The 21,928-nt window shown below is 33.4% G+C and overlaps 1 protein-coding gene across 4 annotated transcripts in view; it reads left to right on the plus strand.

Moving 5' to 3' along the window:
* br (broad-complex core protein) overlaps window positions 1-21,928 on the plus strand; it is a 178,074-nt gene that overhangs the window by 29,765 nt on the left and 126,381 nt on the right. The window contains exon 1 of one of the 4 annotated variants that reach the window (XM_072520438.1): window positions 16,166-16,345. The exons of 2 other annotated variants lie outside the window; for them this stretch is intronic. The gene's annotated coding sequence lies outside the window, so the exon portion shown is untranslated. Of the gene's footprint in view, window positions 1-16,165; window positions 16,346-19,774; window positions 19,893-21,928 lie in introns of those variants that run through there. One more of the 4 variants, XM_072520441.1, reaches the window with a different exon arrangement.

Below are 21,928 nucleotides of genomic sequence, written 5' to 3' on the forward strand. Positions count from 1 at the left end.
CTGTTGTTAGGTCTGCCTATTATTAAGATCTTTGTTTTTCCTTACTTATCTTCAAACGCGTCGTAGTCTTGTCGTATGTATATTTCAGCTCCAATTATTTAAATTCGGCCCGATTAATTTGCATGCCACGATTTCTTTTGCTCAGCCTTGAGTATACACACTGGAAAGTAAGTTATAGAAGTGTTAAGTTGATATTTGTCATATAAATGCCGTTACTCATTTTCATTTCGCAACATTACAATCCTATATATAAAACACTCACATTCTCATCTTATCACGAGGAACCGAATTTTTTTGAAAAATTTTTATTTAAGAAGACTATTGTTAATTACGTGATCTTAGTAGTTAGAAAGAGCTATGTTACGTATCTATATTGGTTATAGCATGCCATTTCTTGAAAGTTTTTATAGGCCTTTTAATCGGCAATTCAGAAATCCGCCTCATAGCATTCATGTAGCAGTTCTTATGTAATTCGATGCGAAATCTGTTCAACAGGGACCATTTAAAAGTTGTAACTATTAAAAACTCGTGTAGTTAAAGGGAAAAAGGACCTCGGCTGAGAGAATTTTCAATTTGTGAGGCTCCGCCTTCGATGATCAGACAACGGAAAAGTGCGAAACAATTTGCAATATTCTGTTACCCGTTGCCGAAACGAACGAAACAAGTATAAAATTAGAGCAAAAGTAGGGGCGTCCTATTGAACCCTTTCAGGGATTTTTCCTAGCAACGCACCATCCCCTTCCCGCGCTCAACATTCAGCCTAAGGTATGTATATAACGGCAAAGAGTATGATGATAGTGGAGTCGCTTCGAAGCTCTGTAGAATTGAAACTGATACAATTTAAAGTATTTAAACGCTTTCGTCCAATAAAAAAAATTTTAAAGTAATTTTTTTTTTTTAGAAATATGTATCTTTATAATTTTCATAAAAAAATTCATCGTAATCGTCAACATTATATTTTCATCTTCTAATTTAATTTATTTAAGGAGTTCCAATACGCATTACCTGTTTGTAAGGCTTTCGCTACTGTAATGTTAATAAATAATAAAGTTTAAAGTAAGCACAAAATTTCAAATTAGTGGGCTGTAATAATAGTTCTGGAAAACACAAATTCGGGGAAAGAAATGGCCTCTAAAAGTAGACTTTCTCTTTGGTTATATTTTATTTTGAAGAACCCAAAATGACAATATCACTATGGTATGACAAATAATAGAAAAACGTAAAGAATATACCTAACCTATAATATCAGTTGCGATTATTGACTACGTAAAAACATTCAATCGGAGAAACAGCAACACTTTGTAGATAATTGTGTACAGACGAGGTTATCCCAGATATCTGATAGAAGTGATGAAACCATTATATTACAAAAAAGAAATAGTAAATACTGGAAAAAATACAACAGAACTAATAAAAATCAGCAGAGGAGTAAGGCAAGCGCAGTTTACCATGGACCTTATTCAATATATAAGACAATTAAAGAAAGAAATTGACACCTAATAATAATTATATAAACACAATACTGTTTGCGGGTGACCAATACTTTTACATAAAACAGAAGAGACCAATAACTTGCAACTAGTGTTGCCCAAAATTGGTCTTGGTCTTGTAGACTTGGTCTCGTTATTGCGTTTTTGCAAGACCAAGACCAAAACCAAAACCGCCTAATTTTAGCAATACCAAGACAAAAACTGACCGTGCAAGATTCGAGCAAGAATAAGACTAAGCCTGCGAGACTCTTGCGTCTTGCAGTTAGAACTAAGACTCGTTTTAGGGAGTATAGTATTTCGGGTATATGCTTAGAGGCTCTATCAGACCCAAAAAAATGTGTAACAAAAATTTGGAAAATTGGACTTATTTGCATTACGTACAATACCATAAACAAACATAGCGAATCAAAATATTCATTAAAAGACCACTTGACACATTTGACACGTACTCAGAGGTCATAATTACAATGTAAAAATAAAATATTTTATACATTCTTGCTGCAAGACCAAGACCAAGACCAAGACCGGGAGAGCAAGACCAAGACCAGGTGTATTGAGGCAAGGCCAAGACCAAGACTGTTCAAGTCTCGTCTTGTTATTGCATTTGGGCAACACTACTTGCAACCTACCGCTTGAATAAAATATGTAAGAATTATATCCTAAAAATATCTGAAAACACGACTAGCGTTATGGCTAAAGAAAAGAACCTATACGTTCCAAAATAATAATAAAGGAGATGCTCATAGAATAGGTAGAATTTAAAAATATAAAAAAATAAACTAGATAAATAGGAAACGATGTGTGGCACTATACAAAGAACACTACAAAATAAGACAAGTAAAAAAACAAAAATGAAATTTTTTAAAGTGATGGTACCAGCAATATTGACATATCTTCTTCTTTGTGTGCCGTGCTTGTATTCAAGCGTTGGCTATCGTCATATTGAAGCTGATAAAATGATTCTCGGTCGGCAGCTAGATGAAACAGTTCCTCGACCGTTCGACCTGTCCATTGTCTAATGTTACGCAGCCAGGACAGTTGTTTTCTTCCGACCCAACGTTTTCATTCGATTTTGCCCTGAATGATTAACCGGAGTGAGCGATATTTAGGTCCTCTCATTATATGACCAAAGTATTGGACCTTTCTCATTTTGATGATGTTGATCAATTCTCGCTCTTTGTGCACGGTCTCTAGCACGCGGATATTGACATATCTGCTGAAATGAAATTATTTGTAAGAAAAACAAAATATCTTTATCGACATCAGACCGACAGAATAAATAAAATATCTTTAAAATGGAAATAAATCATTGAAAGAATGAACGAATACATATTAGTTACACAAGTAATTAACTACAGATTACGAGGAAGAAGAGACGTGAATAGGCCTAGAAAAGGATGGCTAGAAATAAGAAGGAACCGGCTGGTTACTACTTTGGAAGGTGAGTACGCACTCTTCGGACGATTTACTATCGCTATTATGTTCGCTTTTCTAAATTACAATTCTAAATTTCTAATGCTAATGCGAATTTTAGGTATATTGATTTTTCTTAGACAACCTTAGATATGTCGAGAATTATTGCACGCAATTCCAGACAAATCTGTGAGCTACCAGAATTATATTAGACAAATGTGCATTTGTTGTGGAATTTAAGTGGTATTTTATTGCAGTTTGAATTGAAAAACAAAACTTTCGTTTTTACTTACTTTAGTATAGTGATATAAGGTTGAATGCTCGAATAAATGAACTTTGATCAAATGAAAGGCAGATATCGAGCATAGTTTATTAATTAAATATTGCCCAAGTACTTTCGCTTCCTAGAGCATCTTCAGGGCATCTGAAATAAATAATCATTATTTTAATGTAAATTACACAGTCAATATCAACAATAAAGTTACATCTTAGGCCCAGGAAGAAAGATTTACTTTTCAAAGCGTTGACTAAAATAAACAGATCTACAAGTTTCAAATTTGCCAGTAGCGAATGTATACAAAAAGTTTTTATAGTGCCAGGCGTGTCGACGATTTTTCGCCTTTATTTGTGCCTTTCCAGTTTTTTAGATTCCGTAGCCACGACATTTGTTTGCGACCTACTCCACTCTTGCCATTAATCTTTCCTTGGAAATAAGTTGAGGAGTTGCGTATTTTTGTCCTCTCGGTATAGGGCCCAGATATCCAATTATTTATGCCTTTATCAAGTTCAATAACTCTCTCTCTCTCTCTCTCTCTCTCTCTCTCTCTCTCTCTCTCTCTCTCTCTCTCTCTCTCAGTATTTGCTCTTCTTAAGACTTATTCGTTTCTTACCTTATCTGTTCATGGTATGCCAAACATTCTTCGTAAGATCAACATCTCAAATGCCTCCAACTTGTTAATGGAGATTATTTTTTACGTCCATGTCTCCATGCCGTATAACAATATGGATCATATATAGAATACAAACATAACGTGTGGTGTTTATCGTGCTTCCAGAGGATCCATAAGGAAGTTAACAAACATACTGATATGAAAGTTGGGCCAATAAAAATCGCTGATCGTCGTGCTAAGGAACTGATGTGTATTATTCAAAATTTAGAGCACCACGATATTGAATTTCTCGATGAAAACGACGTAGACATTCCAAAAACGGATGAAAGTTATCAGACACACAACATTGAGCAGCAAACATCTAATATCATCGAAAACTTAGAATCATGGATTCGGGAATCATGGACTGAAGACTGTTAATTGGAATAAATATGTATACCAAAAATTTAACAAAAGTTTGTTTTGCTCGTAATATTACTTAAGATTATAATATTTGTAGCTAACTCTATGTTGAATACCGTGTCAATAAAGTTTGTTTAATTGAATATTATGAGCGTTAAAGTCCTCTATTCTAAATATATTTTCTTATTTCTAGAATTGTAACTGCTGTTCATCAACAAAAACAATCAAGAAAAAACAGAATTCATTAAAAGAAAAATGCATGTAACAATGTTTACGTAACATGAGGGAGGGGTACGAGCTTTGCTTACTTTTTCTGACAAGGGGGATGAAGGAGAAAATAATTGTAATAAATCTGCTAACCTAACACTTGAACGGCCAGCAAGGAGTCGTATGCTGATCTTTTTTTCCGTTTTATTAATTGTGCGGACAGTAGTTCTACCTAATTCTTTATTGCTAAAGGTCTTGCGATATTGCTTTCCATTAGAATTATAGTAATAGTGCAGTTTCATCTTATCCGCTTTCATTATTACTCTTGGAAGACACTGATTAAATAAGCTTAAAACATATTTTGTCAATTTTATAGCACTTGGTTTGATGCATCCAGGACCAACTGATCTTCTATATATTTATTATTTTTTTGAACAAAGCTTTGTTATTGAAGGATGATTCAGGTCCTTATTCCTTCAGCTATTTGTATTTCCCTAAAAATATAAGTAAAAAAAATTTGTAACACTATCTGTTGTAAAATTTTTATCATTTTTGTGTTTTCTTAGGACCCTAGTCCTATATATACATATTAGACCTAATTTCACTTGAATGATTAATTGAAAAGCGATATTTTTTATATTTCCCCGGTACTTTGAAAAAATATTGGCGTAAAACTACTTCCGGTATTTCTGTATCTGTTATATTACGTGAATAAGAAATAAGGCAAGTGCCTAGACTAAAAGAGTAAAACAGACAACTAACTAACTATAACCATCCCTAGATACGCGGGAGGGGAGGTAGTGTAGCGAAGAGGGATGCTGGGAAATAAAGATGAAAACATTGCAGGTTTTATTGCGGTATTGATTATAAAATCAATAAAATATGGCCTGGCAAAACGAAACGGGAAAAATATAGCTGATTCACACAACTGTATATTTATTCTATGGGAATTAAAATGTTCATGCGCAAGCCGGCAGAGCATAGGGCCTCCTGTTATCTGGCCGCGAAGAATGTAATGATTTTTTGGGGGTAAAATTGGAGGAGAAGGGTGACAGGGGGCCTCATTAGCATAGGCGTCGGCAATTAAAAATAGCCAACCCCTCGCAACTAGGGATAGAGACGGGGCCGCGGCCACGGCGGAATTGCGCCGACAACGGAAAAATATTTAAATTCTGACTGACGACGATCGATACAGGCAGGCCCTTTTCTCTTTTACTTTTACTTCTGTTGCCATCATTGAAAAATAATATATTTTATTTTACTTTTTATATAGTTTCTTAAATTTTATTTTTTACATTAATGTCCATACTATGTGGGTCAGTGTATAGAATTAGTGGACCAGATTAATTAAAGGACTAAGAGATATAAATTTAAAAGGTCTAGGCCAAAGAGATCTATACGGATACATTAACTGCTTTAGAAATAGCTAGCTACAATAGCTTTTCCTCTTTTATTGTTAGTATAAGACACAACACTATAATTGTACCATTATATGGGTAAATGGTAGAAAACTTTAAACTATACTTAATAAAGTTAACACAATTGACCAAGATTTTATATTAAGACTTCGTTTTGAGTTTGAGATAAGTTTAATATTGTGTTTTATGCTTTAGGTGTGTACCCTACACTCAAACAGATCTAGACTACCCTTCCAATTATATTTTTTAAATCTTCAGACGTCCAGTCAGGTTTTAGATACAGAAGCTAAAAGCATTTTCTAGAGCTAATTTCCTCACATTTAGGGGGGAAGGTGTAGCATTATCTCTAGGGGTACAGCAAGGGGGGACGATCTCCTTGTACCTGTGACTTCTATCCGAGTAAATATATGCACTTTTTGCAATTTTTTGTTATTGTCTTTGTTGCGTTGTTTCTTTCCACCAAATCATTGTAGCATAAATAATTATGGGTCTGGCAACCATTATATGTCTAAGCTATTGCTTTTACTTTTTGGTACTACGTCTTTAACTCATCTACCTTTCTTTATTTTTATTTAGCCATATTAAAAACTACGTCATTGTTAACAAACACAACTATATCGTCTGCTAATATTCTTTCTATATAGGTATAGCTCCGAGTTCATCTTTACTTATTCTTCCTAAGAGTTTTCTTCGCGTTATTATCAAAATCTCTATCTCAACGCTTGTTAATATGCTTTTGGTTCTGTTCAGATCGACTTCGGTAATATATAGTCTGGTATTATTATTTACTTGATATAGTTTATCATAACTTTATTACTTTGGATTTATTTTTTTAAATTATCTCTCTATAAGTATCCCTATAGATTTACAGTTATCTCTATCTGATGCTTTATTTCGTTTACTGTACAGTTAATCTCTGGAACGGCAAATCTGAAATATAAAAGTCATAAAGGGTTTTAAAAAAGAAGTGCCCTTAAGTGATAGTATACCAGAAGAATTGAAAATTCTTAAAAAGAAACAAAATGGCGGACATTTTAAAAAATTATTCAAAAATTGACGTTTTTTTTTACTTTTTTTAGTTACAAATTTTTTTTCTTGGTCAAATCTATCTTAGAGAAAACCAAAACAAATAAAATGCATCATGGATTATTAAAATCTGCCAATTAGATCCGGAGAATAACTGTACACCAGTACAGTTTCCTTTTTGGTTTTTTCTATTTTCCTATATTTTAAAGATGGCGCCAAAAATTTTTCGTCCAAAAATTTCTGCTCCATGCAGTAAAACTGCAGACAGTTAATCTCTGGAATGGCAAATCTGAAATGTAAAATTCAAGAAGGGTTTTAAAACAGAAGTGCCCTTATGTGATAGTTTACCAAAAGAATTGAAAGTTCTTTAAAATCAACAAAATGGAGGACATTTGAAAAAATTGTCCAAAAATTTACGTTTTTTTCGGCTTTTTTTCAGTCACCAAAATTTAATTTTTTTTTCTTGGTCAAAGTGTAGTGAACTATCATAGAGAAAACCAAAATGAACAAAATGCATTATGGTTTATTAATATCTACCAATTATTAGATCTTGAGATTAACTGTACATCAGTTTTAAAAACGTAGTTTTCCCCAAAACTTTTATCTCAAGATTTAGTCTATCGATTTTAATAAATCCTGATGCATTTTGTTTGTTTTGGTTTTCTCTATGATAGTTTATCACAATTTGACCAAAAAAAAAATAAAATTTTTTTGACTAAAAAAAGTAGAAAAAAGATCATTTAAATGTCCGCCATTTTGTTTCTTTTTCAGAATTTATAATTTTTTTGGTGAATTATTACATAAAGGCACTTCTTTTTTAAAACCATTTTGAATTTTATATTTCAGATTTGCCGTTTCAAAAATTAGCTGTCCACCATGGAGCAGTAATCTTTGGAAATAAACTTTTTGGCGCCATCTTTAAAATACAGGAACAATAAAAAAATAGGTAGCCGGTAGAAACTCCTTTTGGATTTTTGAATAGTCCTATTAGGGGAAATGAACCAATTCGTCCCTTAAGCAGTTTACCGGAAGTTTCCTATTTAATGGGAAGAGCGACTATTGAATGATTCTAATAACCTTTTATTCGACATGCATCTACATTTCAGCTTCGAATATACTATATTTTTCACTGTTTTCGTAAAGAAAAGTCCTTTAAATGAAAGTAAAAGATTACATGTCATTTTAATTCGAGTTACACCATTGTTCTACACGTGTTTCGAGTTATATCAACTCTCATCATGAACACTTGTGAAGGTTTAAACTGAAATGAGAGACTCATTGTTCCGGATAGTCGTGTTGTCGGGTGTCTTCATCTTTTACGTATTTTTGATGTTCTGCTTTAGGCTTTTGCCTCTTTAGGACGTGGTTTGTTTTTGTTTGGTTTTGGCACTGGTTTTGGTGTTTGTGGATCCCTGGTGTATGGTTGTGGTGACATGGTCGTCGGAGGAGCACCTGGACAATCAGAGGTGAAAGGCAATGTTGAAACGGTTCTTTACAGAATTTTATTGATCTAAAAAATAAATTAGTATATATGTGAATTTTGAATTTATGTATTTATTATTGTTAAATTGATACTATGTGAACGCGGTGCGAGAGGGCAGCTGTGGCTGGTACATCAACAAATAGACAGGTATGGGTGCAATGGGATCGGGAAACCACAGAAAACCGATCCCCCCTGTCTAGAGTAGGCTCGAAGTGAGCATTTAGTGTTAGTGGCGACGACGGTAGTAGAGAGGAGTTGCCTCCTGTATATCAATGTATTCATCAGGGAGTTCGTTGCTGGTGAGTGCCAGTAAAATAGTGGGTAGGAAAGGGAGTTTGGTTTTAGGTCTTCTTCTGAATACATTGCCGATAGATGAGCAGGTAGTTTTCCGGATGCTTTGGGCTCTGAGGATTTGGCCCCGGATGGTGCTGATAGTGTAACTCCTGCTCAGAGAGGAGAGCCTCTCACTGATGGGCTGGATATTCGACAGGTGATGTATTAGGGCAGATGGATAGTCGCGTCAGTTGTAGTTTGCTTTACGCAGGATTCTCCTCTCCAAAGCAAGCAATCTTTTTGTGTTGTGATCGGGCAACATAGTCTAGATATTGGATCTATACTCGATGACCGGTCTAATAAATGTTTTGTATGTGTGTATGAGTGAGCGTGTGTGTGTTCTTCCGAATTTACCACAAAGAGCATTGAGTAGTCCGAGTCGGCTCCTGACCTTGTTACAGGCTTTGTCCAGATCGGCCGTCCAGTTCAGTGACTGAAATGAAAGGCAGTCCAGTATTCTATTATTTATAATAAGAATAACATACCTGGTACGCTAGCAGCGACATCTATACGAAGCAACAAGAAATATATCAGAAGATTTATATACGTTACACATATACAGGATGCTTAAAATATTATTGTATAGACAGAAAAATTAATTTAAAATATTGCAGTGGATATTGCTTAATTGTCTCTTCTCTGCTTTGTAGTTTATTGCCTCTTTTTCTTTATTAATGTGATACATTTCCAAAAACAATATTTTTTTATAATTACTTTCTTGCTTCAAAACGCTAATATTTGAGTAGTCACAATGGTGGCCAGTTTTTAAATAATGGTTAACTGCCGCACGTATCTTTCTTTTTTGTACAGTCACTGTTATATTGTGTTATTCTCTGTTCGAGCCATTGTGAAGTTTGACCGACATAAAAACTCTGACAATTCGGCAATTTGCATTTCTTCGTACAACTGATTACCTTTTAAAGCATTTGCAAGTGGACCAAAGATGTGAAAATCGCAAGGCTATAAATCTGGACTATGGTATGGATGCTCTGATATCCTCCATTTCTTTCGTTGTATATTTTCTTTCTTCAACATGAGACCGATCATTGTCGTGCAGAATAAGGACAGTACGTAAAAGTTTTCCTATACATTTTCGTCTTATTGCTTGATGGAGCTTATACAAAGTTTCATTATACAGGTTTGCGTTGATATGCTTTCTAGGTTCTCCAAACTCTGAAATGGCTGAAAAATAATTTTATCATGACCTTGCCTGCAGAAGCTGGAGAGAGAAAGATAGGTGGTGGAGGAAAATTTGTGTGTTTCCATTTTATTAATTACAGCTTTCTAGATGGTTCAAAATAATGACACCAAGATTCGTCGCCAACAATTATTGACTAAACAAAGCAATTACCATTTAGCCTATATTCCGTGAGAGGTTAAAAAGATAAACCCTTTCGCAAGCTTTTTGGTCCTCTTTCAAAAGGCGATGAATCCATTGGGCATAAACTTTACTGTAACCCAAATTTGTGTACGATACTATGAACAGACAACATTTTCTGAAATTGCTCTTAAAATCACAATCAAATACAAATGATAGGAAATGATCAGTGTGACATTTACAACCACGACTATCTAACATGGCAGAACATCAATTGATTGATTACAATTGTTTCCAAGCTAACCTGCCAAAGATGCATTTCAATTGAACAATAATTCTACATCGTCTACTGACAACCAATTGCCACTTCTCGCTGTTTATGCAGCAGTCCTCTTCCTAGTTTTCCTCATTTCTTAGCCTTAGTCTTACGTTTTAGTCTTCAGACTTCGGAAGTCTTCCGACTTGATTTCTTATTTTCGTCTTAGTTTATTTTGAATCCCCTTTTTAATTAGTAATACTAAATCAAAGACAAAGTTATGCAACCAGAGACCAGATCACCTGACAGATGACTTTGCAACATAAATGAAAGACATTTTAGATCTTTATTCGAGCTACATCTAAGTTACAATTAATACATTGGTATATCAGTTCCTCACTTTTGCACTTGTATGTCAAGAGAATGATAATGTTGTTCATATATATATAAAACGATTTTAAAAGAAGGAATTAAGCAGCAATGTTATTTAATTTCTGTCCAAAATAACTAACTTACTAGAATTACTATTCACCATGTTATAGGTACTACATACTTTTAAATTTTTATGTAAACAATTTCATGTGACTGGTACATTGATACCTGATAATAAAAATATCAGCGGTTTTCAAGTGACTCGAAATACATCGCGATAAAAATCCTAAATTACTTATTGTTAACAGTTAAACAAATACACAAAAACTAAAATTTATAGATGCTGATAAAAAAAACTGTGTGTATTTAATACTTATAAAAAGTTTTTATTACGAAACTTTTTTAACTTTTAACTAAGGATCGTTAGAGCATTGAATAACTAAGTTCCATTTAAATTAAGATATGGGCTGTGATAAGGGTGAAAGCGTTACGATGAGGTTTGCCTAATGAGGGATTCGGTAGGAAACTGCTGGGCAAAGGGAAACGGTGAAGGTAAATAATTCGTCAGGTGCAATATGCAAAACTAGTGAAATCTTAAGAAATAAAATTTGTTAGTTGTTAAATTTCAAAAGTTGCAAAACAATTTGTGTATGTTTCTGTTATAAAAGTTTTTCAATGCTTAGGTAATAGTTTACCTATTACGGGTTTAATATAGGCAAGGGCATTCTGATTCTACTAAATGCATATTACAAAGACTTGACTGTTATGCAAAACATTAAATTTCTCTAACCATAAAACACTGAAAACTTTTGTTTTCAATACCTCCACAAAATTTATTTAAAATTATCACTACAGCTGTTTCGGCCAGAGTGCCTTTCTCAAGTCTTGCCTTTTTTCACTTGAGAAAGGCACTCTGGTCGAAACAGGTGTGTAGTGACAATTTAAAATCAATTTTGTTGAAGTGTTGAAAACAAAAGTTTTCAGTGTTTTATGATTAGATAAAATGAATTTCTACAAAGTAACTGTCGAATCCATCACTTAGTTAAATTTCTCATTTATTTCTCATCCTCATTTCTAGTCTTATGTATTATTGTTAACATGTAACCTGCTGTCACTACTACAGAGTCAGTGATCGACTAGAGCTGCGACAGGTAGTTACGTCCCACATGGTCGTTGATAATGTCTGCAACAATTTCAAATCACGGTCTATAAAATTGGATTAGAATCTAGAGATCTTTATCTTTCGTTGAGTCGGCTTTTCTAATAATATTTTCCTGTAAGCTTCTATCTTGGATAATTTTATTATATATCGGTTTGCAACGTTCACCGTCTTCCAATGTTCACTTAGATTGGTAATTTCTTCCTCCGGGTCCTCTTCTTTTCAATACTATTGCTTTAACTCATTCTAGTACTTCCTGATATTTTTTCCCTATTGGTTTTCATTCCAGTACTTTTTTGTGCAATTTGTTTTCAATCCAGAAGTTTTATTTCTGAATTTGGGTTGTTGTTTGTTTTTGACGTACTTCCTGATTACTTTTTTTATTCTCATTACTTTCCTCAAACTTTCAGTCGTTATTCTTTCTGTTCTAGATAGTCCTGCAGGTCTCACATCAGTGAGTCTCAGTAGTGCACATACATTTTAGTGGTTACCGCGTAATCTCTTCCAAATAAGCAAGATACGAGCAAAAATTTTTAAGAATATGTTGTGTACATAGAGGCTGGCCACAAAAGATAAAAATTGGAAAAAAAATGGTCATTCTAAAATTCTTTAATACAGAATTTATGAAAAAAGCAAAGATATCACAAGTTTCATTAGTTAATATCACATTCAATATTGTCTTAAGTGCTTAAGTGTTCTTAACACTGTCAATACTAGGCATTTTTTATGATGATTGGGCACAAAACTCCTTGTCCCTGGCTTTGGAATAGTTATTTAGAAGACTGTTGTAATGTGGACTTAAGCAGCTTGTAGAAGATAAAAATTTGGTGTAATAGAAAATAATATTTTCATTATTAAAAAAAAACTTGAACGTGAATGGAGTTAATTTTTTATTAAAATCGTTTATAGTTCTTTGGGTTTTATTCACTTTCCAAATTTGTTTCAATTAAATTCTTATTTTCATCAAGTTTTATTATTGCTTAAGTTATCTAGTATTTAATAAAATTGATAACTAATGTTATCTAGAATAGGAGGAGCAATCTGCTTGTCCAATCAGTGAGAATAGCATAAAATTCACTTAAAGTGCATATGCGCTGTTCTATAGACAAGGTGGAGCTTCTTTGATAAATATTTGTATATATATATATATATATATATATATATATATATATATATATATATATATATATATATATATATATATATTGTCAATATACCATCAACATTTTGCAAAATCTTTTAAACTATTTTTACTTAAGCCATTACTTTTTAGTTTTTAAGATTATCATAGATTAACGAATACTGAAGATACTGAAAATAATACAATGGAATGAGACAGGATCTCATAGTTTAAAAGTAAAAGTAGAATAAAAAACAAAGCAACAAGAGACTTAAAGATACTGGTCATCAAATACCTTGATTCTTTTGCATCTAAAAAGCTGGATCTAGAATTTGATATTAAAGATAAGTTAGAAATAGCAAGAAGTTTTGAAAAACCGCAAAGATCTTCTTTAAGTCCGTCTCTAATGGAGATTGGCGATAACTTCTACAAATTCATCTCTATCTTTCTTCTTCTCATGGCGCCGTCTCTTTTCGAAGGTTGCCGATCCAAATGGCAATTGTAGTTTTGGAAACTGCTGCGCAAAAGATTTCTGCGGATGAGCGGTCGAACCATCTCCTTAGGTCTTTCAGCCACGAGTTCTGGCGTCTTCCTACTGATCTTTTGCCCTGTACTTTTCCTTCCAGTATAACTTTAAGTACCTAATTCATATCTTTCGCCTCTTTCGTAGGAAGAAGGAACACCTTCTTCCTACTGGTGTTTGTCTCATAATATGTTTTGGTGTTTTAGTCTCCAACATTCGTTCAACATGGCCCGTCCAGCGCAGACGTCCGATCTTTATGGATGTTATGATCTCGGGTTCGTTGTATGCTGTGTACAGTTCTGACTATACTCGGAACTGGACCTCGTCTAATGCTTCTCTGAATATAGACTCCGAATACAAATTTAACAGTAGCGGTGATAAGACGCATCCCTGTCTCACTCCTTGTCGGATTTGTATGTCTTCGGATGTTGTGTGCTATATTTCAATTGTTGCCGTTTGGTGTCGGTATAGTTCTGAGATAATTCGCAAGTCTTGTTCGTCAACTCCAGTTCTTCTCAGTATTTCGATCATCTTTTGATGGTTAACGCAGTCAAATGCTTTTCGATAGTCAATAAAACATGCATATACATCTACATTCATGTCTCTGCATCGTTGCGTTAACACATTTAAAGCAAAAAGAGCCTCTCGTGTTCCCAATCCGTTTCGAAATCCGAATTGAGTGTCACTCATCTGGAACTCGCAAATCATCTCTATCCTGAGATTTTCTTATTAAGATTTGGACGTGTATTCCTATCCAATCGTTGATGTTACACTGCCAGTTTGTTTGTCGTCTGCCAGGACCACGCTTTGCTTCTATCTAAAATTCATAGGAGAGTTAAAATGTGACTGATACCATACTCTAACCAAAAAATATTGCATTTCTAATGCATGTGATATTAAAGAGTGTTGCTGATAATGATTTCTAGATATTTATACAAAAAAAACACTATGTAAAACAAGTTTGTAGCCAATTTTAACGAGATATAGTTTCAGCAAGACAAAGCTTCAGCTAATTTTGACAATGAATTGGTAGATTAGCTAGTATTGAATAGCTCTCTGGTTCACATGATTTGAATCCTAAAGATTATTTTATTGGGGATACTTAAAAAGCATAATTTATAAAAAAAAACCATCGCTTTCATCTGCTCTTTAAAATCGAGAGTTATTCATAAAGCCATCGAAATTGAACAACGGCCTAACAGCTTAAATACGTGCAATGACACTAAAAGACTTCCGGTAACATGGCGACCGCTGCTTCAGCGACCCACCGCCCCAACCCATCTCGCTCAGACCGTTTCCGCGCATACTGAGAGTACAAAAACAGCTAAATAGGGTAAGGCCGATCGTCACTCGACATTAAGGAGTAGGCAGAATGAGACCTTAGTGCACTTTGACTGTTTTTCTGGAGAACAAGATACTGGTACGTCACGAGTGAGGGAAAAGACCCCGAACTCGACCGGAACCATATCCTTCTTGATAATGGCTCTAAAATGGTACCGAAACATCGAGTTTTAAATTCTCAACGCAGTTCTTCCAGCGTTTCCTAGTTTTTCTACGACGTTTTTATTTGTATGGTCGATCCATGGAATTTTAAACACCCTTCTGAGACATGTTTATGACAGAAGTTTTAGAAATTTTTTTAAAATTAGTCAGATGTTCGTAATTTTAAGAGTCTAATATAAAAATGAGACGGTATTAACCTTTACAATAGTTTATGGATCGAAATAAATAGCTTTCTCAACATTAAATTACTTAACAAGGATTATTATTATTACCTTTCCGAGGATGTGTCACATGACCTAATTTATTATTTAAAAAAATTGAAGGGGTGGCTGCCACCTGGTGCGACATATCGAAATACCGAAACGTTGATATAATTAGACATTAGAACAAGTTAAAACATCGACGTGTCCGAGCAATTTTGTTTTATCTTTAAAATTAGATATTTTTTTATTTCGGTGCAAAATTAATTAACAACAATTTGTAAATTAAACCTACTTTATATGACGTTGCGGTCTCCAGGTCGGAAACCGTTTTTTACTTTTACCACAAATTACGGTTAAGTCTTATTATATATTAACTAAAAAAATAAAATGTCACAATAAAATAGCACCCGAACAATATTCACAGTTCTACGTTTACAGAAATATGGAGTAGAATCTCACAGAAAATATAAAATTAATCTAAACTGAATATACATATGTGAAAAAAATTTTCCAGTGTCTTAATGTCTTCCAGTAGGGAACACTGCATCGGTATCAACGAGTCACGCAACCCTATCTCTCACCCTGCTATCCACCACCTAGTCACTTGTTAAGCCCGTCCGCTAAGCCATCGATGCTAAAATTCAACTAGATAGAAGAAAATTAAAAAAAAACAACAACTAGTAAGTAAAATAAAAAATACACTACAAAATCAATAAGGCCTGTTTCAGAAAATAATTGAACCAAGAAATATAAGTGATTACCGGCGATGACCACAAACCGCTAAAAAAGATAAAAAATAAGAAATAGTGGAAATAACGTTCTAACCAAAATTTTCTAATCTAATAAAACTATGACTTAGTTTATACTCTCAGTATCAAAAGACCTGGATATGTGTGGCAATAAACTATTTAAAACCTAATATTTTAAACGCCCGACAGTCTGACATCCAAACAAATAAAAGATAAGATACAATCCCAACATTGTCACCCTGTATACCGCTCTCTACCTGAGGACAAGATAAAAAATTATTAATAAGTTAGTTATCGTTCTGATATTTAGTTTACGGTTGGAAAAAAAAATGGTGCGTCTACAAAAACTAATCGTATTAGATTAGAATCTAATCTAATCACGAAAACGACCTCTACAATTTTTTCCGTATGGAAACTATTAGACTTAGTGATTTTTTTGTGACAGTATATCAATGTCGTTGCATTTTTTAATCTTCTTAGGTATGTAACATTTTTTATGTATCTATATTTAGATCTAATAACTTGACAGCCAAATAATGAAGTCGATGCTCATATTATCGTTTTTTCTCTCTCAGTAATCATTGATTTCCACTTTTTCAGATTTTTTCTTCGCATTTTCTTCTCAGCCTAATTTTAATTTTTTCTAGCTTTTTTTTTCATTTATGTTAACGCTAGTATACTAACTTTCTTAATAAATTTATAACTTTTTTTGGTAAGGAAAATGAAATTCCTGTGGTTGGCTGTATACCATGAATATTAAAAACTTTTATTTAAAAAACCTTTATAAAAGGTATATATATTCTAAAAATGGTCTTTCGGATTACATCACAGAACGTTTTCGCACTAATAAGTCCATCATTAGTGCAGTTACCAGGTACATATAAGTGAAGCCACTAAATACATTGACTTCTGTTTAATAATAAACTGTCTTCTTCTTCTTAAAGTTCCATCTCCTATCGGAGGTTGAATGTCATAACGGCTATGGTCACTTTGTTGGCTGCTGCTCTGAAAAGTTGTAATGAACTACAGTTAAACCATTCTCTAAGGTTCCTCAGCCAGGAGATGCGTCTTTTTCCTATGCTCCTTCTTCCTTGGATTCTTCCTTGCATAATAATTCTCAGCAGCTCATATTTTCTCCTCTGGTTATGTGACCCAAATACTTTAGTTTTCTTCTTTTTATGCTATTCATAATTTCTAACTCCTTATTTAGACGTCGTAGTATCTCAGCATTGGTAATCCTTTGAACCCACTGAATTTTTAATATTCTTCTGTAACACCACATTTTGAACGCTTCTATTTTTCTTATGTGTTGTTTCTTCAATGTTCATTCCGTATAGTAAGATAGAAAATATGTAACATTTTAGAGCCCTCAATCTGAGATGCAACTGAAGGTCTCTGTTGGTAAGCATTGTCTTCATTTTCACAAATGCTTGCCTTGCAGTTTCAATTCGGACTTTGATTTCTCTGCTTTGGTCATTTTTGTTGGTTCCCAGATATTTACATGTCTCTACTTTTTCTATTTGGGTTTGCTCTATCATTAATCTTTCATTTCCATGTTGCGTTTTTGAGACAATCATAAATTTAGTTTTTCTCTTATTTATTTTTAGTCCGTATCTAATGCAATAATCGTTAATTCTATTTATCAATTCTTGTAGCGATTCCAGGGTGTCTGCCATTATAACGATGTCATCAGCGAATCTTATGTTATTTATTATTTTTCCGTTTACAGAGATTCCATCACCCAGATCCGCTATCGCTTCCTGGAATATGGCTTCACTGTACACGTTAAACAGTAATGGTGACAGAACACAGCCCTCTCTTACTCCTCTCTTTATATCTATATTTTCCGACTTTTGTTCTTTTATCTTTATATTGGCCTTTTGATTCCAATACAGATGGATAATGATTCGTAAGTCTCGTCTGTCTATATCTTTTTTCTCAGTACTTCTATTAGTTTTTCATGTCGGACCCTGTCGAATGCCTTCTCGAAGTCGATGAAACAGGGATAAATATCTAGGTTCATATCTAAGCATCTTTGAGAGAGGACATTAAAAGCAAACAATGCCTCTCTCGTTCCCAGTACTGAGTATCATCCATATCATCTTCTAGTTTTCTGTATAATCTTCCATGAATCACCTTTAGAAATATTTTGAGGGTATGGCTTATTAGTGATATTGTCCTATAGTCTGAACAATCTTTGGCATATACTGTTTTTGGTATTGCTACAAAAGTGGACACCAACCATTCCTGTGGGATTTCCAGTTTTATATACTTCATTAAATAGGTCCAGAAGTACAGGTAGAGTTTCATCGTCTGGATATTTCAGTAGTTTCGCAGGTATTTCGTCTGGACCTACAGTTTTTCCGTTTTTTGCGTTTCGTATTGCTTGTTCGATTTCCTTTATTATGATCTCTGGCCCCGTTTCGCTGTCGATTTCTTTCGGTTCTTGTCGATTATCCTCAAACAGATCTGTTATGTATGTCTTCCATTTTTTTAATTTCTCTTTAATTTCTATAATGATTTTTCCATTTGCGTCTTTCAGAAGGGCATCTTTCTTTTTTCTCAGTGTATTTATCATTTCCTTTATTTTCTTATGCATGTTTCAAAGCTATCATACTGTTTAGCATATGCCTCTATTTCACTGCATTGATTAGCAAGCCAGGTGGATTTGGCCTCTTTTATTTTCTTTCCTATCAATCTCTGTAGTTCCTTGTATTTTGCCTTACTCCTGCCTTTATGTTTCCTTCTTTCCTCCATTAGATCTAAGATTTCTAAAGTCTTTCTGAACTGTCCCGCACTATTAAGTTTATTTTCAGTACAACTATAAAATTTTAAAAAAACTTCTTATTATTTTTTTAATATGTGTTCAATGAACAAAACCATTAATTATCTATTAATTAACCACTAATATATTTATTTATTTAACAACAAATAAAAATTTACATTTTTTTTATTCCGGACTGAGATTTTTTTAAATCGAAATCATAAAATTATTTTGAAAATATTGATATTAAAATCAATTATTACCTCCTCAAGCTCAAATAACAGTTTTCATTGGATCAAAGTAGCAATCCAGTTTTGCGGTATTTGTTCCCACTCGTTTACCATCGTCTGTTTGTTCTAACGCTACCACAGTTTCAAACCCTCCATAATTTTTTCTGATCACTTTTTCCAAGTTATCTGACAAATGCTATAAGGGGTTAAAGTCTAGACTTCTAGACCAGGCTAGTACCCTTATACCAACTTCTGTAAACTCTTGCACTGTTACCCTGGCTATTAGGAGAAAATTTTTAACATGGTACCACATGTCTTTCCACACGTTCTCTAATATACCTATCAGCATTAAGACTACCTAACCCTAACATAACAAGATATATGTTTACAAAAATTGCTGCTTCATACAATTATACCTCCACTACCAAACGGTACATTCCACAGAAGCAACATTCCCAGGACATAGCATTCTCAGGCCTTCTCCGACCATCAGATAAATATCTCGTAAATAGAGACTCTGCCAATCTTCTATATATCAATCTGCATGAGCACGAGAGAATTCCAAACGTTGTCTTCAATGAACTGCATCCAATGAACGACATGTATCAGGTACATATATTAATAAATTTTGTTCTAAAGATGCTACTACATATAGGAGGTACATAATATGATAAACTATGGTACCACGAATATCTCCCAGTCTCCTGGTTAAAGCTGTAGCAGTAATTGTCCGTTCTCGAAGCACTTGCAGTCTAAGAAACCTATCTTCCACGGAGTTTGTTGCACTGGGTCTTCTCTGTCCAGATCTTCTTGAGTAAGAAGCAGTTTCTCGAAATCTTTGTAAAGTAACGGATATTGTACTTCGAAGAACTTCAAGCATTTCTTCGATATGTATACCGAATGAAATGCCCATCATTATGCCGAGCAACAGCTTGCAGTACTTAATCTGGCTTTATTGTAAATTATGGTTTGTTATCAAAAACACTTTTTATTCCCCAAAAAGGCAGCCAACAATGCACTAAAAAAGAAAACAGTAAGTTTAACAAGCATTTTTTTTATAAGTAAATATTCGATTTATCGAGAACATCATAACAAAAACTTTCTTTTTAGCCCCAAAAAATGACAAAGTTATAAAAAACGAATATATAACAATTCAACAAAACCAAAAGAAGAAAACTTTAGAATTTCATGTATCAGGTTAATTTTGCGTGCCCTGTATAACATAAAACACAAATGTTTTTAATTTTCACAAAATATATTTTAACTTGACATGTTTTACTGAAACATTAAAAACACAAGAATAATGATAATTTAAATCTAACAACTATTGTTAAGCAAAACATGTATATAGAAATAAAAAAGTTGTTTTATTACTTTTTGCCAACTAAGTGCCTAAGAGAGAGAGTAATGGTGGTCTTCCCATATGTGTTTGTTCGTTAAGAATCAAGTCAGTATTTTTTTTAAACGAGTAATTTGTAAAATTTAAAGTTTTTTCCTTTTTTGTTATTTGTATCAAATTCAAAAATTATGGTTTTAGTCTAGGGGCAAATGGGGGTTTCGTGAACGATTGAGGTCCATGAGATTTCACAACTGATTTTTATATATTTTGACCCGCTGAATTCGAATCTTCAACATGATAATCCCAATTTTGTGGCAGCAATTTGTTATTATCAATTAAATTGTTTAGATGCTTATAACTAATAAACTCAAAAAGATGTACCCCTTTTTTTAATCATGCTTGTAAAAATCAAACCAAAAAAACTTTGAAAAATAAAAATCGATCCATTAGAATCCGAGATTTAGAAAAATTATCGACTATTTTTGCCCATAACTTTGCTTTTGCTTAACGTAAAAAGATTTAAAGCACCTTATTTTAAAGCTATGATTATGGGCTTTAAAATTAATTTCTCAAAATTACCTTTTATCAAATTTGGATGAAGTTACATAAGTTTAAAGTATACAATCTAAGTATGAAAAAACAATCGAAATTGTTTATATCCATTTTTCGGTGGTATGAGATCAAAAAATTTAGTACCAGATAACGGGGACTATAGTACAACTGAAATCGAACATTTTGAGCTTTACTAAACTTATTTTAATGCAGTTTTCGCTAAAATACAGTAATTTGAAATTGGCTTAGCTCATGTACTTAACTTGCACCTGGCTCGTCGCTCGAGCGCAACTGTACTCACACTTTGTAATATCTCTAAAAAAATAACTTTCGCGGATCTGGTAAATTTTAAATTCTTCATTATTATTTCTAGAACACTAATTTATTATTTTATTTATTTATCATTAATTAATAATTAATATTATAAGGAAAGAAAAAAGTTGACACGGTTGAAATGGACTACCTAAGAAGAGCTTGCCGTATATCAAGAGTAGAACGTATACCTAATTCTGAAATTAGAAGGAAAACAGATAGAGTACATACAACTTCTGAAAGAATAGAAACTAGACAGTTAATATGGTATGGACACGTACAGAGGATGGACGACAACAGATGGCCAAAAAGAGCTATGGAATACAATCCAAGTAATAGAAGGAAACGAGGAAGACCAGCCAAGTCTTGGATACAAGGTGTTATGGAAACCATGAAAGACAGAGCCATTGATGAAGACACCTGGAGAGATAGAAAAAGATGGCGATCGAAATGCGGGAAGCGGCAGAAGCTGTAGGATCCCCGCTTATATATATATATATATATATATAATTAATAATAAAACTATACTCTATCATCGTTTGAATTGTTTTTGCATGTATTTTTTTGTTAGGATAAATCTGGGAGAGATAACTAATTTTTTGACTGTCTGAATCTTATCACAAAAAAGTCTACACTCTGAAACATGTATACGTTTATATTAAAATATCATTTAGAAGAAACTGTAAGAGTTGGTTAAGCCAAATACTTACGACAAAAACAGTAAACATTAAAATACAAACAACTGTAAAATACCAACTCACCCAATGTGTCAGGGTGAGATGACTCGGACAATAAGGGTGATATGGCTCGATCATAAACTTTATTTGGCAATTTTTTTGACAATACTTTTCCGCATATATCATCTG

The sequence above is a fragment of the Diabrotica undecimpunctata genome, chromosome 1 (genome assembly GCF_040954645.1).
Source record: "Diabrotica undecimpunctata isolate CICGRU chromosome 1, icDiaUnde3, whole genome shotgun sequence".
NCBI lineage: Eukaryota > Metazoa > Arthropoda > Insecta > Coleoptera > Chrysomelidae > Diabrotica > Diabrotica undecimpunctata.